Here is a 16626-nt window from a genome sequence, read left to right on the forward strand (position 1 = left end):
AAATTTGGATGTTAAAGCAAAGAGACATTAACTTTCGCAAAAGAGTAAATTTCAAAAACATAAAAATCATTAGGTCAGTTAAACAAGCAAGTCGTTGAGACTCGCCAAAGCTTTTAATGAAATAGATAAGAACGAGTATGGGGGTGGTTTTGTTGTTTGCTTTGTCCCCCAAGGGAAATACCTGGCAGGGTCCTGCTTCCTTATTCATTAATCCCATGGTTGATATCTTTACTTGGTTTTATATATAAATAAAATAAGGGACCAAATCTAATTCACTTCTCCATATAGAATAAAACCCTTACTAGAAAAGCAAGAGCGGTAGGAAAGTATTCTATGAATGCTGTTCCTGTAAGTCTATCATTACAGATTTTTAAAAAGGGGGAGGGAAAATTTGCAGAGAAAACACTCACCCAAGACCAAAGCAAGGGAAGATCCCTGGTTTGGCCTGTTTGGTTTGAAAAGTGGCATTCAGTTCAGCATGACTAGCAAGATAACCAGACAAATGATTCATCAGGCTCGTAACTCAGCAGGTGTATTGCTGCATGCCCGCCAAAGAACCATTCACGGCTTGTTTCAAGCTGTGACTTTCTCTGTGTGGCAAGAACAAAAGAGGAAGATCAAGCACTCAGGTTTCCTCCTATGGGTGCATCGCACATCATTCTAGTCCATTATACTCAGAAAATATTTATCAAACACTCCTCCTGTACTCTGAAATGACACCAGTGGTGATGGGAATGGGAATGGAGGTGAGGAAGCTGAAAAATGGCTTTTATGAAGGGAAACCAGACTATGCACTGCAAGGAAAGCACAAAACTGTATAAATAAGAAAACAAGTCACCTATCATCCATGAACAGAGATAACCAGTATCAACATTTGGGGATGTGATTTTATAATTATTCTGAGATGGTTGGATGGCATCACTGACTTGGTGGACATGAGTTTGAGTAAGCTCCAGGAGTTGGTGATGGACAGGGAAGCCTGGCGTGCTGCAGTCCATGATGTTGCAGAGTTGGACACGACTGAGCGACTGAACTGAATTAACTAGTGTGTATGTGACCCTTAAACACACACACACACACACACACACACACACATGTATAATTGTTAACTCGAATTTTTGTTCTGACTGTATACTTAGTTTTATGTCTCTTTTCATTTAATAATATATCGCATGTCCTGGTTTTGGGGTTTGTACTATTATAGCTTGCCTTGTAGTTGAATAATTGCTTTCATGAGGGGAAACTAGACTTTTCTAATCTGTTCATACATTTCTGAGTACAGAGGTAGTTTCTGTTTTTCTTCTTCTCCTTTCCTCAACCTCATTTCTATTCCAACCACTAACAATGTCACTTAGGAGTACAGAAAAAGTACTATTGAAAACTATTTTCTGAGTAGAATGAACTAGAACTACAAGGCAGGGAAAACTAAGAATACACTCAAAACAAAAATTTGAGTTAACAATTATAGATGTGTGTATGTGTGTAAGAGTCACATATGCATTAACAGATAAAATAACATACCCAAATGTTAATACTGGTTATCTCTGCTTATGGGATTATAGGTGATCTTATTTATACAGTTTTGTACTTTAACTTTCCTAGCAGTGAATAGAGCGCACTTTCAAACTCAGGGAAAGAAATTACTAAAAAACACACACATACACAAACTTCACAGGGGTTAGAGCTACAGAACAGAAACAAGACTATCAGAACACTGTATGATTTTGTTTGTTATTTTTGTATGTGATTCCCTACAATAATCAGAAAGGAAAACCTCATGAGGAGAGAGGGCTTATTTTCAAGGGCTGTCTTATAGCAGGCTGTATTACACCTGCTATAACTGAATACCATAGATCGAGTGGCTTATAAACAACAGAAATGTATTTCTTCTGGAGTCTGGGAAGTCCAAGGTCAAGACACCAGCAGATTGTGTGTTCAGAGAGGGCAGCTTCTTAGACAGTCATCTGTTTTCTGTGTCCACACATGGCAGAGGGGACACAGGAGCTCTCTGGGGTGTCTCTTTTCTGCAATGCTTCAGGTGTACAGAACAGTGATTCAGCTATATATATATACACATATATACATATAATTCTTGTTCAGATTCTTCTCAATTATAGGTTATTACAAGATATTGAATATAGTCCCCTTTGCTATATGGTAAGTCCTTATTGTTGCTCTATTTTATGTATAGTAGTGTGTATATATTAATCCAAAACCTAGTTAAGCCCTCCCCCTATTCCCATTTGGTAAACATAAATCTGTTTTCTGGGTCTGCGAGTCTATTTCTGTTTTGTAAACAAATTCATTTGCATCATTTTTTAGATCCTGCATGCAAGTGATCTGATATTTGTCTTTGTCTGACTTACTTCTCTTAGTATAATAATCTCTAGGCCCATCCATGTTGCTGCAAATGGCATCATTTCATTTTTTTTAATGGCTGAGCAATAGTCATATATATATGCATGCTAAGTCACCTTAGTTGTGTCTGACTCTTTGTGAACCTATGGACTGTAGCCCACCAGGCTCCTCTGCCCATGGATTCTCCATGAAAGAATACTAGAGTAGGTTACCATGCCCTCCTCCAGGGGATCTTCCTGACCCAGGGATTGAACCCGGATCTACTGTGGCTCCTACATTGCAGGTGGACTCTTTACCACTGAGCCACTGGGAAAGCCCCATATACGTGTGTGTGTGTGTGTGTGTGTGTGTGTATTTTAAAGGGGACTAACCTCGTTCATGAGGGCTCTGCTCTCATGAATTAATCACCTCCCCAGATCTGCACCTCCAAACACCATAACATTAGGGATTAGGTTTCAACATATGAATTCTAAGGGGATTCAAACATTCAGTTTATAGCAAGAGTGAAATGAAAGAGAGGAGGAGCTGGAGCAGTGTATCTTAATCCAATTTGCATGCAGAAGAACCTCAAGGGGCAGAAAAGGTGGTAACAGATAAAAAGAGGAAACTAAAGTTATCTAAAGAAGAGAAGCAAAGGGCCTGGACAGGCTGTTCTGGCTTAAGGAGAAGTCTATGTGGTTTCTTAAAAGAACATCATTCACTCAGTCAATATAAACCACCTCCTATGTGTACAGTACCCAGACAGGCTCAGGATAACAAAGCAACAGGATATGAATTCTGTCCTGGAGGAGATAGTCTGAGAAGAAGCAAGAAAAAGAGACTGTTGTGGGAGAAAGGGAATAAAAAGTATTCATAGCTGGTGAGGAGTAAAGCTCTACAGAGAAGAAAATCAATGTCATCCTGCTCCTTGACCAGGAAAAGGAGATCTGAACTCCCTGGAATTGCCCACTTTTGCATCAACATATATTTGTTGAGCCACTGAACATGTGAGAGGCAGGAAGGAAAAGTCGGTCTTTGCTCAAGGATAGCTTTTTAATTTCAGAGTAGAACAGGACCTTCTAGCCATCTCATATGAGATGAGTTTGGATGGGTTGTTTCTACCCATGTACTCACAGGGACTCAAACATCTATGGTGGCAAGACACCATTATTTTCTCCAAGAAAGATATGCTAACTGGAGAAATAGATGTTTGTTATGCATGTTGTTAAGGATCCAGATAGTTAGAAATGTCCAGTTAACTAGTTTTTCACTTTTCAGCTTACTTTTGGCATGCCTTAGAAACAGCTAAGATGAGATGATTTCTGTACAAGTCAAAACAAATGTATTATCAGCCAAGGGACTTCCTAAGAAATTGCTGTTTCCTATTTAAATAACAGAATCACCCTTGAGAACACTTCAAAGATAGACATGGCCTTGTCTGAGCCATTTTGGTTCAGTGCAGTTGGCCAGACTCATGGAAAAACCTTTCTGTGATGACTGACTATGGCAAGAGAGGGGTTCTTCTTAGTTTGTGTTCCTTCTATTAGGCCACTTTTCCTAAACTGTGTGGCCAAATTTTGTGCCGCCCTTTGTAGACGCTGATGCTGTGGAAAATTCTGAAGCATCAAAGAATCCTAGAGTTTCTACAACCAAGGAATAAGTCTCAGGAGCCTTTTAACATGTTCCCACTTAATATTTGCTTCATTTCAATGTTGCAGAGTTTAGTGTGATTAGAGAGGAGCAGAATGAAGAACAACTCTGCATTGGACTGACCTGCTGGGTCATGGCTGAGGTCCCTTGCCTCCTGACACAAGCAGAGATGCCCAGGCAGGATCTAACACAACACTGTAATGTTGCTGTAAATTTCATGTCTTATTTTCTTCTCAAATCCAGTCACCACAAAGACTTAAGGTAACCTTGTGTTGCCTTACTTTCTATGCCCAATCAGCACAGGGTTGATGGCCATTTATGGAACAGAGAAGTTAAGCAGTCGCAATTTCCAGGAGGCTCAGCACTTCGGATTTTAGGGATGTGGGCTTTAACCATGTCCACCTGATAGTATTGACCTTCACATTCAGTTTTTCTTTTCCTCTGCTTCCCAGTGAGTCCAAATCTGTCAGAGAGAAGAAATGACTTTCAGATCACCCAGGGTGTCAGTGGTGGATAGATGGCAAATTCACATCCATCATCACACTCCAAGACTCAAGGGATCCTGGGCCAGAATCACTTTTGCTCTCAGACTGTGAACTCTTAAATTTTTATTGAAACGTAGCTGATTTACAATATTGTGTTAGTTTCAGGTGTATAGCACACTGATTCAGTAGTAGATAGATAGACACTCCTTTTCAGATTCGTTTCCCTTATAGGTTATCACAAAATATTGAGTATAGTTCTCTGTCCTATAAAGTAGGTTCTTATTGGTTACCTGTTTTATACATAGTAATGTATATATGTTAATTCCAAACTCCTAATTTATCCCTATACCCCCTCCCCCTTAGTAACCATAAATTTGTTTTCTATGTCTGTGAGTCTCTCTCTATTTTTAAATAAGTTCACTTGTATCTATTTTTTTAGATTCCACCTATAAGCCATGTTATATGGTATTTGCTTTGGTCCGACTTACTTGACTTAATACGGTAATCTTTAGGTCATTCACACTGTTGCAAGTGGCATTATTTCATTCCTTTTTATGACTGAATAATATTCCATTGTGAATATATATCCCATCTTGTTTATCCATTTATCTATCAGACTATGAAGTCTTATTCCAGTATTTCTCATGCCCCTCTTTGAAAGAAACACCGTGGAATTCAATTTTTATATATTTTGGGTCTCGAGTGGAGATGCATATAATATCAGCCCCCTCCTGTGTTGTGGGTGTCCAGATGTGTTCACAGGAAGCCACATTCATTCAGGTATTTTTATGTTTCTTCCATCCTCCATCCAGTGTCTCTCCCTCTCCATTTGTAAGAGCTCCCTCCACACTTGATTTACCAATTATTCTCCATTTCCTTGACTCTTCAGCAAAACCCTGATATTGAGCCTCCTCAAATCTCTAATGGTTTTTGCCTTCCTTCTCAGTACTTCTTCTGATTAACCTCTATTCTTTCTTTTTTTCTCTAAAGCCTGCTGTCTGGCTGGCAAGGTAATCTCTGTTTTCCCTTCAAGACTAGCTATCTAGTGATTCTTTGATTTTCAACTTGGAATCCTTGGGTCATTCAACTTTAATAATGGGAGTAATATGGCACACCCTTTCTCTGCTACTGTCGGCAAGGCAAACTCCATCTGATCTCACTTGTCCTCTCAAATTTCCCCTCCGGAAATGCTAACCTAGCACCTCAAGGAGAAGGCGATGGCACCCCACTCCACTACTCTTGCCTGGAGTCCCATGGATAGAGACGCCTGGTGGGCTGCAGTCCATGGGGTCGCTAAGAGTCGGACATGACTGAGCAACTTCACTTTCATTTTTCACTTTCATGCATTGGAGAAGGAAATGGCAACCCACTCCAGTGTTCTTGCCTAGAGAATCCCAGGGACGGGGGAGCCTGGTGGGCTGCCGTCTATGGGGTTGCACAGAGTCGGACACGACTGAAGTGACTTAGCAGCAGCAGCACCTCATAGAAATAAGAATTCCTCAAGAAACTAACTCCCCAATCCATCTCCACCTTAAACAGTCACTATCTCCCTTTTTAATGTATAACTTTTGTTTATAAAGTTACTAAATCTTGAGAAGAAACCACTTAGTCTATGCTGCTCATTTTATAGTTGAGGGAAATCTGGTCCAGATGGCATAGTGATGACCAAAGTCACACAGCCAAGACTACTTACTGGCATTTGCATCAAAAACCTGCTCTCCATTCTCTTTCTGTGTGGTCTTCTCACTCTATTGTCCCCTCCATTAGTCTTGTCAGTTTCTCATCAATAAAGTCTTGCATCTGTAATATTGACATACCAGTTTTATGCCTTCTAGGAACTTAACACAAAATCAACTAAATTGAGTGATCGAATTTTTGATTCAGTAATTAGCAGAATAAACCTGACTTCTAGATCTTTTCCTGACCTCTGAACAATTCCCACCCTTCCCCTCTTTGACTGACTCACCTTCATTTTAGGTAGTAAATGATGGTGAGCCCCCAAGTCTGTTCTCATGAGATGCTTTAGGCAAGACGGGCCTTGTGTCAAACATGTTTGCAAATGCTCATAGCGCATCTGATCTGCCTTGGCAATTCAGGATGCGTGTCAAAGGCTCTGGGAGTGCTGTAATCAGAAAATTTTCAGGACGCTGTTTAATTTAATATTTATCAAGTCTCTTTGGTTATGGAGTTCTCTTCCTGACAATAACATCTATTGAAATCTTGCAGCATACATTTTAGGGAAAGGTAGTTCTAGACTCTGCATCTCTATTTTCGTCTGGATCCCTGACTTTCTCAAATTCTTGGCATACTTACACTGCCCTACAAAAACATTCCCATTCTATGGACAATCTTTTTAAGTTCCTACCATGTTAAAGTATTAATAGGGGCTCACTACACCTAGGAAATCACTGAGCTTGTAATCTAAAATGGGTTGAATCTCAGTTGAACTGGCTGCATGACTTTGAATGAATAGCTTTACTTTCTGTGAGCATTGTTTCTTTACCTGTAACCCCAGCATCATAATTTCTGCCTTGCTTATATCAATATTGCTTTAAGGGTTGGCAGAAATAATGGACAGGAAAGCAAGTCATTCACTCTAAAAAGTGGTATAAATGTTAAAAATTGCTATGATGGTAATGACAATGATGCTGAACTTCTTTCCTTAAATTACAGATTTACTTTAGTGTCAAAAGTTCCCAAAGAAGTTTAAAAACTAGTCATATTGGGTTTAATCTATCAATTGGGTTTAGGGAAATACAGCTGAAGAATCAAAAGCAGAAATTTGCAGACTTCCCTGGTGGTTCAGTGGTTAAGAATCCTCCTGCCGATGCAGGGGACATGGGTTCGATCCCTGGTCTGGGAAGATTCTACATGCACAGGGTGACTAAGCCCATGTGATCCAGAACTTATGCTTTGCAATAAGAGAAGCCACCACAATGAGAAGCCCGGGAACCACAGCTAGAGAGTAGCTACCTCTTGCTTCAACTAGAAAATGCCCAGTTCAGGGCACCAATTCAGGGCAGCAACAATGACCCAGTGCAGCCAAAAATAAAATGATAAATAAATAAGAATTTTTTTAAAAAGCAGAAATCTGCCAGCCGCAAAAGAGAAGAAGGAAGGTGTAAAGCTAGTGGGGAGAAAAGTTAAGGAGGATTTAAAATCATTTTCCAAGGAGGAGGGGGGCTCTTATATAATTTCAATAAGAGATTTCTCCTGACCTAGGGGCAGGGGTAGTCAGCCAGGAGCTAGGTTCCTGGTGGAAACATAGATGAAAACCTGTTGAAGAAATGAAAGGCTTTGGCTTAAGCAATCAGATCAGATCAGTCGTTCAGTCGTGTCCGACTCTGCGACCCCATGAATCGCAGCACGCCAGGTCTCCCTGTCCATCACCAACTCCCGGAGTTCACCCAGACGCACGTCTATGGAGTCAGTGATGCCATCCAGCCATCTCATCCTCTGTCTTCCCCTTCTCCTCTTGCCCTCAATCCCTCCCAGCATCAGAGTCTTTTCCAATGAGTCAACTCTTCGCATGAGGTGGCCAAAGTACTGGAGTTTCAGCTTTAGCATCATTCCTTCCAAAGAAATCCCAGGGCTGATCTCCTTCAGATCAATAGAGGCTTAAGCAATAGAGACCCCCTTCTCAGTGACCCGAAGGAAGCCAGAAACCCTTGGAGAACACGCAAGAAGTTCTTTTCTCAGACATCCCAGAGATTTTATCCTTTCTGCCCTAAAGGAAAAAGGGCAAAGAGGGCCAGACATCAGTATCTGGAGTTCAACAATTCAGAGCTGAACCAGAAAAATACTAGCTTCGCATAGATGGGTTTATATGAGTGCGTCCTTCATGTCTGCCAGGCCGGTGGCCAGAAAAACATCTGTTACACATTTTAATAGGGTCTTCGGAACACATCACATGACACTATAATCCAAAGGAATGATGTAAATGATAGGGAAATTTAGAGATCACAGCTGGCCACAAACGAAATGTGACATTGGCCCTTTAAGGCTTTGTCCTTCTGACCACTCCAGGTTTCTAATCTTCCTGCCAAGTGGGCTGGAGGCCAAAATATTTCTTAACTTTGCATTTATTTCAGGGTGTTAATCTCATAGGCAACCAACTCCTATTTAATAAACTCAAACTCCCCAGGCCCTCCCCCTCAGGGATGCCTATGTCTGCTCTCCCGAAGGCTCAGCATACATGTGCCTGCCCCTGTCTTTTCCTGCTGCCTAGGGTGTTGGCACAGCAGTGTCAGGGCATCGAGCAGCTGTCATCAGCCCCATGTCACAGATGGTACCTCAATTATGCATCCCCTTCCCAGGGTGCCTGCCTCAGCCTCATGAGCAGTCTACCTGCCTCTGAGTCTCACTTTGGCTCCAGATGCTAGGAGGTGAGGCAGAGTAGCTGAACACAAGACCAACTTCGGAGTTTTGAGCTCTAATACCGATCACAGAAGGAGTGGGCTTCCCTTGGCCTGTCCTCAGCCCTATTTTTAATCACTAACCAAGAAAGGTAATGAGAAAGTACTTGAATTTCAAAGATTCCCATTTATTACTCTGGCTGACCCTCCACAAAGCATCTCTTTTCCCCTTTGGCAAGAACAGATCACTATTGACACTTTTAGAAGGCCCTGGGCCCCTCTCAATTATTGGCCTAATCTCTGCCTGCTCTGAAAGCAGAATTCTTTCCTAACTAGGTTTTTTTTTTTAGAAAGTTAAGAGGCTCTTCTTTGCTTTATTCATCGGAATGACTTGGTGAGCTAATATGTTCTCCTGTCAGTACATTTCATGGGTTCAGCAACATCTGCAGGATGTGGAAAGAGCAGGAACAAACCAGATGTTTCCAAAAGGTAGCTCCACTAAACCTTCTTAACATAATTATTGCAATAGCATGTCTGCATTTTATGGTATCTCTTCTATCTTTATACGCTGTGAAGTTTTTCTGTAGAAATCCAAACTCGTGGACCCAAGTTCCTTCTAAACAGATTTGCAATCTTTAAAAAAAAAAAAAAAATTGACATATATCCTCCATTAAATCCAAATTTCCTTTATCAAATTTTAGAGGGGAAAAATAGATTAAGGAAACGTAGATATTTATCTCAGCCTTCAACATTTACACTTATTTGGTTAATTACCACTTAATTACACTGTCAAAGGGGAAAATTTTACCCTGGACTGATCAGTGCCCACCCTTCAGGGCCTCACTTCTTCGGAGAGGTAGACCTCTGCTCAGAGCCAACTCCTTCCTCCAAGAAACATTTGTAATGATTACTTGACAAGAAGTGCAGATACTAAATTGCGCAACGGAGAGCCATCACTCACCAGAGTCCTGCTCTCAGCTCTCAAGCTAGAGCAACAGTGCCCCCCAAAGCAAGCAGCAGAAATATCCTGTAAGCCGACACTGGGCTGCCCAAACTTCTATTTTCTGCTTCATAAGCTGAGGAGCTATTTTAAGAGTTGCTGGCTGAAAAGCAGGCTCTATTACAACCAGACGAGCATTCCAACCAAGCTGGGGAGCCTCGGCTGGAAACACAAAATGTTTCCACCTATTTTAACTCAGACGCCAGGAATTCTCTATGGAGGAGATGGGGGTGGGGAGCAGGAGAGACACAGTAGAAAATCGGAAAACTTCTGAAGTTTGCCAAACTCGAGGGAACAAAGTATAACTAGATTAATGCATAAATCTTATTAACCAAAAGACAGCTGAATAGAGTCATTTGTCATCAGAGTTTCTCCATCTTTTAACAAATGGCAATATTTTTGAGTCTCACAGTTCTCTGCCAAGTGGAAGACCTCATTAAAGCCGTTGGAAAATAATAGTATTCGAATTAGTTTAATTATGATATGATGAATTATCAACCCAATTTTTAAAAACAATATTCAATTAGTCTTTTTTTTTTTTTTTTTTTAGCCAGATACTGCTTTCCAAAACAGGAAATGAAGCATAACACCCTTAATTTCATCATTAGGGTAAAATCCTAGACACTCTGATGCAGTGGTTACAATGACATGTAATGAAACCAACAGTCCCCACCCCAGCAATTCCCTTTGTGCATAGACTAGAAGGCCTTTTGGCTCCAAGAATGGAAACTGCATTAAGCCAGAGCCTGACCCAAATTTTCTCTTTCAAGTTCTAAGCCCTGTTTTCTATTTTCCCTTCTAGCTTGGAATAAGGTCACTCTATAAAAAATGAAATTTCACATTCCTAAAAGACAATGAACTGATGATGTCATATCAGCCTGTTTGGTTTTTATGCTATTCTTGGGGGTATTGCAAGGGGGAAAAAAAAAACAAAACAATAATAATGTAGTGTTGGAAAAAGAGAATGAAAGCCAGGAAGCCTGAAAACCAAACTTTTGAAACCAAACTGTATAATTAACAACATAATCATAAGAACCTATAAGGAACAACCCCTTCCACTCCTTTGCAAAAAGCTACAATGAGACCCCTCACCCATAATATTCCAACCCAAACAGCTAAAATTAAAAGGACTGATTATACCAAGTGTTTGTAAGAATGGGAAAAATTAGAATTCTCATGCATTTTAAGTAGGAGCATAAATTGGTACAACCACTTTGGAAAACTGTTTGATAGTACATACTAAATATATAAATCCTAAGACCCAGCAATTCCACTCCTGGGTATATATCCAACCTAAATGAGGATGTATGTTTACCATAAGGCTTGTGCAAGGGTCTTCATAGCAGTTTTATTCAGAATAACCCCATCCCAAAGGTCCATCATTTGTAAGACAAACTGTGGGATATTCAGTTCATAAACTATTACATAGTGATACTTTGCATACGCAAAAAAAGAGTGCATACTATGTGATTTCATTGATGTTTTGTTCAAAAACAGACAAAACTAATCTGTGATGATAGAAGTTCTCATTTTAGTGATGGAGGTAATGACTGGACAGGACGTGAGTAAGCCCTTGGGATGTGTTGGGATTGCCTGTATCTTACCATGAGTGTATTTCCACAGTTATATAGGCATGCTAAAATTCATGCAGCTGAACAGTTATGATGTGTGAACTTTATATATGGTATAACACTCAAAAAGGAAAAGCAATAGAAAAAGAAAGACAAAGGGGAAAAAAAGAAAGGATTAAACCTTCCCCTGAGTCATCAGTTTCAAGCACATCTCACATAATGCCACTTCCTACATCAAGCTCTCCTGCACTTTCTGCTTCCAATGACAATGATTGCAAGCTCTTCACTTGGTTTACCAGGGTCATGCATGTTTTGGGCCCAGCCTACCTCAACATCTCTCACCACTTCTGTTCCATTTCCTCTTTCTGACTCCCCTCCAGACACACTGATGTTTTTCTCCTCGAAAATATCAAGCGCATTCTGACCTAGGTCCTTGTCATTTGCTCTTCACTCTGAGTGGAACACTGTTCTGCCAGAACTCTTCCCCAGGAAGGCCCCCAACCCATCATTACAATCTCAGTGCAAATACCAACTCTTCTGCTTGACCACGCTAGCTAAAGTAATATCCTCCTCTCACCATCCCTCTGTAGCCTACCACCCCACTTAGCTTCTTCAATTTTATATATAGAACTTGTTCTCTAAAAACTATTCTGTTTATTTACTTTATCCTTCACAAAAATACATGTTCTTTGAAAGAGTGGTCAAGGTCACTCTTAAAATGGCCACTATGTCTCCAGTGTCTAGGATGGAGCCTTGCACCCAATAGACACTAAATGACTGTTTACTTAATGATGCATAAATGGTTCAGTAAGTTTGAATCATTGCCCTCAGAGGTTAATATGCTCATGCTCAGTTGCTTCAGTCATATCCAACTTTTTGCAACCCCATGGACTGTAGCTTGCCATGGGATTTTCCAGGCAAGAATACTGGAGTGGGTTGCCATTTCCTACTCCAGAGCATCTTCCTGACCTAGGAATCGAAACTGCATCTCCTGAATTTACCACTGAGCCACCAGGGAAGCCCCAGAAGTTAATGGGAATGGTCATGTTAATCAGGGATAGTATGACAGTCAAAAGAGCACTGGATCAGAAGTTTGCAAATTAAGAAATCTGCAATAAGTGATCACCTTCTCTGACATCTTTCATATTCTTCTATCTATGGTTAGTTGGGAGGCTGAACTGATAGACGTGAGAAGGGCATAAACAATTCAAATCAACAAAGAGCCCAAAATAGAGACCTCAAAGAGAAAGACATCAGGTCAGGTTGGTGTGGTCAGGGGTCCTTGTAAAGGCTGTGGGGTTTTCACTGGTCCTGGAAGGCTGGGTAGAAGCAGTGGAAATAGATTGGGGGGAACAGAAGGTCCACAGTATTGAACTTGGGTCAGCAAATATGCAGAGGTTAAAGAAGCCAAGGCATCATCAAGGACCAGAGCAGATGAATATCACTCAGGATTAGTATTGAAGATTGGGCCCCCACCAGTGTCCAAACTTCTTTTTCGTTTTTGAACACACCCAGCTCTTAGAAGGGGGATTAGCAATTACCAGTGAACCAACCTTCTCCCAAAGAGAAGCAGCTTGTATTACATATATATATATATATATATATATATATATACACACACAATATACATAAATATATACATAATGTAAACATATATACAATATGTTCATAACTAAGTTCATAAGGTCATACATATATATATATATACATAATTTATTAGATGAACATTGGCCTTCCTTGAAAATATGGCTTGAAAGCTGATATGAATCAGATGTTAGAAATGTATCTTATTATCTTTGGCAAGATAGAAATTTAAATGTATTCCCTGTGTGGAGGTGAGCGGTTTGTAAACGAACCACCAATCTGTAGAAATGCATTCTTTTATTCATTTGCCCTAGTATTTTGGCTATATAGAGCTAATATTATTGCTTGTATTTGAGTGTTAAAATGCTATCTCATTACTTTCCACTACTATCATCAAGCCAGTCATAAATTCTTTAAAACTATAATTAATTTTCAAGCTATAAACTTTTCAAATAAATTCTTTGATGGAGTAGGAATCATTTGATTAAATTGAGTATGTGGTCTAGCAATTATAAAGTATGTGTGTATATACAAAGCCAGAGTATACACACTTGCCCAGTAACTTATAGGTTAAAAAAAAGTTTTTAGAACCTAAATAAGTTCAAACTACTGGAAGTGGGATGCAACAAGAGATGAAGAGAAAGTTCACTGAAACCAACTATTCCTTGTTTGAAACGGTGTGGAGTTTGATCTGAAAAAAAGAAAGAAAGAAGGCGATTCTGTTATTTTTTCAGAACTGATTCATTTTTTCTTACTGCACAGCTGGAAGAGGAAAGGTTTTCACTACAGAAGACTCAAGTGGAAGTAACTTGAGCTAGTAAATTGTGAATTTCAGACCTCTAGTGCTTGAGTTGGGGCTCAAGTTTAGCAATGGCCACCTTTTGGTTACAGAACCAAACCAAAGAATTCTAGTGTCAGTTGAGGATTCTCTCCTTGACTCTGTAAGATTGGCAAAGTTGAGGCTGCTTTCCACTGGACCAATCAATTGGGTTAATCTTGTTGTTTTAGAGTCTGGCACAGATTTCAGAAAACTCTCAATGGGTAGGCCTACTGCCATTTACAGCATCTGTGCATCCTGATATTGCTCACAGATCACAGGTGACTACCAGTCACAGAAACCACCAGTACATTCTCATTTAAAGAAGAAGGTCAAGGGAAGAGAAGGGGAAAAGAAGGTACCTTTCATTTATATGACATGATAGAAAAGCCTCAAATGAGAAAAATTTCAAATTTCTGCTTTCAGCATTTGTCTCAGGCTGCGGGTCCATGCTTGGCAATGAAAGACTGCTATTCCTAACTTTTACTTAAAATGACTGCTGTGTGTACGTAATATATAACATCAATTCTCCAATCTTAATCAATAGCTCTGCAATGATGATAAATTGGTCTATCTGAAGGTTGCCATTTAAAGATTTTGCAGTACCGTTCAATCATTCTAAGCTGTCCAACTCCACCTACAACTACCTATTAAAAAGCAGTTCTCTTCAGGGTTTTGTTTTATTGTTTTGCTATTAAGCCATCATAGTTTAGCTATTGTTCACTGAAAAGTCTGTGTGAATCCCCAACTGCAGGTCCTTGCTCCGGCCACTCATTCTGCATATAGTGCTCTCTCTTTCCCTGTGAAAGTACATTCTTCTGAGTCTGCATTCTTTGACCCATCCATCCTCTTCCTCTTCCATTGGACCTATTGGTATAATTTAGCTCCTAGCGTGTTTCTTTTATTGTCATTTATTTTTGTTCTTAATGGCAAAGACCAAAAATGGATTTTTGCTTTTAGATATTTTTGTGACTGGTGAGATATGCCATTCACAAGGAGTGTTTGACATATTAACGGCAGCACTGAAAACAAAAAATTTTAAAAATTGGACTCAGACAGATCTGGGTCAAACCCCAGATCCACTGCTTACTAGATTCTCCCTTTCCCTGGCCTCCATATTAAATCACCAAGCCCTTTTCTTCCAAAACATGTGTTTAATCCAGTAACTTCCCTTCTTACTGCCATTGCCTCTATTCATACCACCAACACCTCTTCCCTCAACCACTGAAATAGACTTGTGACCAGCTTCCTTATTTCCACTCTTGCTCCTTGCCTTCCATGCTCCATACTACAACAAAATCATCTTTTTGTTTAAGGTAAACCATACATCGCACTCCCTTGCTCAAACTCTTCAATGTTTTTCTACGTGCTTAGAATCAAGTCCAAATCCTTGACCGTGGCTTCAAGGCCCTTGTGATCCGACCTCTGCCCCAGCAGCATCTCTATCCCCCTCTCACTACAATTTAACCACAGTAGCCCTTGGGTAGTTTCTAGAAATGGTTGAGCTCTTACTTACCTTCAGGGCCTTTGCTTGGAAGTTATCTCAGCCTCGAATCCTTTCATTTGATTCTCAACTGGGCTGGCTTCTTCTCATCTCCTGGGTCTCAGGACAAATGGCCTTATCATTTCATAATCTTCTTGCTCACTCTAAGTTATTCTTATCTGTCTTGTTATTCTTTATTATAGCATCCTGTTTATTTCCTCTGTGACACTTACAACAGTCTTTAATTGTCCTGTTTGTTTGTGTACACTTGTCTGTTTATTGCCAACTCAGTGAAATGTACCATCCATGAAATCAGGCATCTTATCTGTTCTGTTCTCCATAATATCTGTAGGCACTGGAACAGTATCTAATACATAATAGATGCTAAGTAAACAATTTTTGCATCCTTCAGTCAGTTCAGTTGCTCAGTCATGTCCAACTCTTCGCAACCCCATGAATCGCAGCACGCCAGGCCTCCCTGTCCATCACAAACTCCCGGAGTTCAATCAGACTCACGTCCTTCGAGTCAGTGATGCCATCCAGCCATCTAATCCTCTGTCATCCCCTTCTCCTCCTTCCCCCAATCCCTCCCAGCATCAGAGTCTTTTCCAATGAGTCAACTCTTCGCATGAGGTGGCCAAAGTACTGGAGTTTCAGCTTTAGCATCATTCCTTCCAAAGAAATCCCAGGGCTGATCTCCTTCAGAATGGACTGGTTGGATCTCCTTGCAGTCCAAGGGACTCTCAAGAGTCTTCTCCAACACCACAGTTCAAAAGCATCAATTCTTCGGCGCTCAGCTTTCTTCACAGTCCAACTCTCACATCCATACATTTGCATCCTTACTGAACAACAAATGTTAACTTATAAATGGATTCACAATGTGTATATCAATACTTCCATTACTCCCCTCCTGGCCTTTGTGTATTGTTATCATACGTTTTACTGGTACACATGTTATACCAGATACTGTGTATCAGCATTTTTAAAATAGTCAATTGTCTTTTAAAGAGATTTAGCTAATAAGAAAAAAAGAACCTTACATATTTACCTACGTAGCTAATGTTCCTAATGTTCTTCATTCTATTGTATAGATCTATATTACTACATGGTATCATCTCTCTGCTTTAACATTTCTTATAATACAGTTCTCCTGATGATACATTTTTCCAGTTTTCATTTGTCTGAAAAACTTTTTATTTTGTTTTCATTTTGAAAGCTATGTTCACTGGGTATACAATTTTAGCTTTTGTTAGTTTACAATTTTAAAGACATTGTTCTACTGTCTTCTTGCTTGCTTGCATGCTAAGTCACTTAAGATGTGTCCAACTTTGCAACCCTGTGGTC

Source organism: Bubalus kerabau, chromosome 11, assembly GCF_029407905.1.
Source record: "Bubalus kerabau isolate K-KA32 ecotype Philippines breed swamp buffalo chromosome 11, PCC_UOA_SB_1v2, whole genome shotgun sequence".
NCBI classification, from domain to species: domain Eukaryota; kingdom Metazoa; phylum Chordata; class Mammalia; order Artiodactyla; family Bovidae; genus Bubalus; species Bubalus kerabau.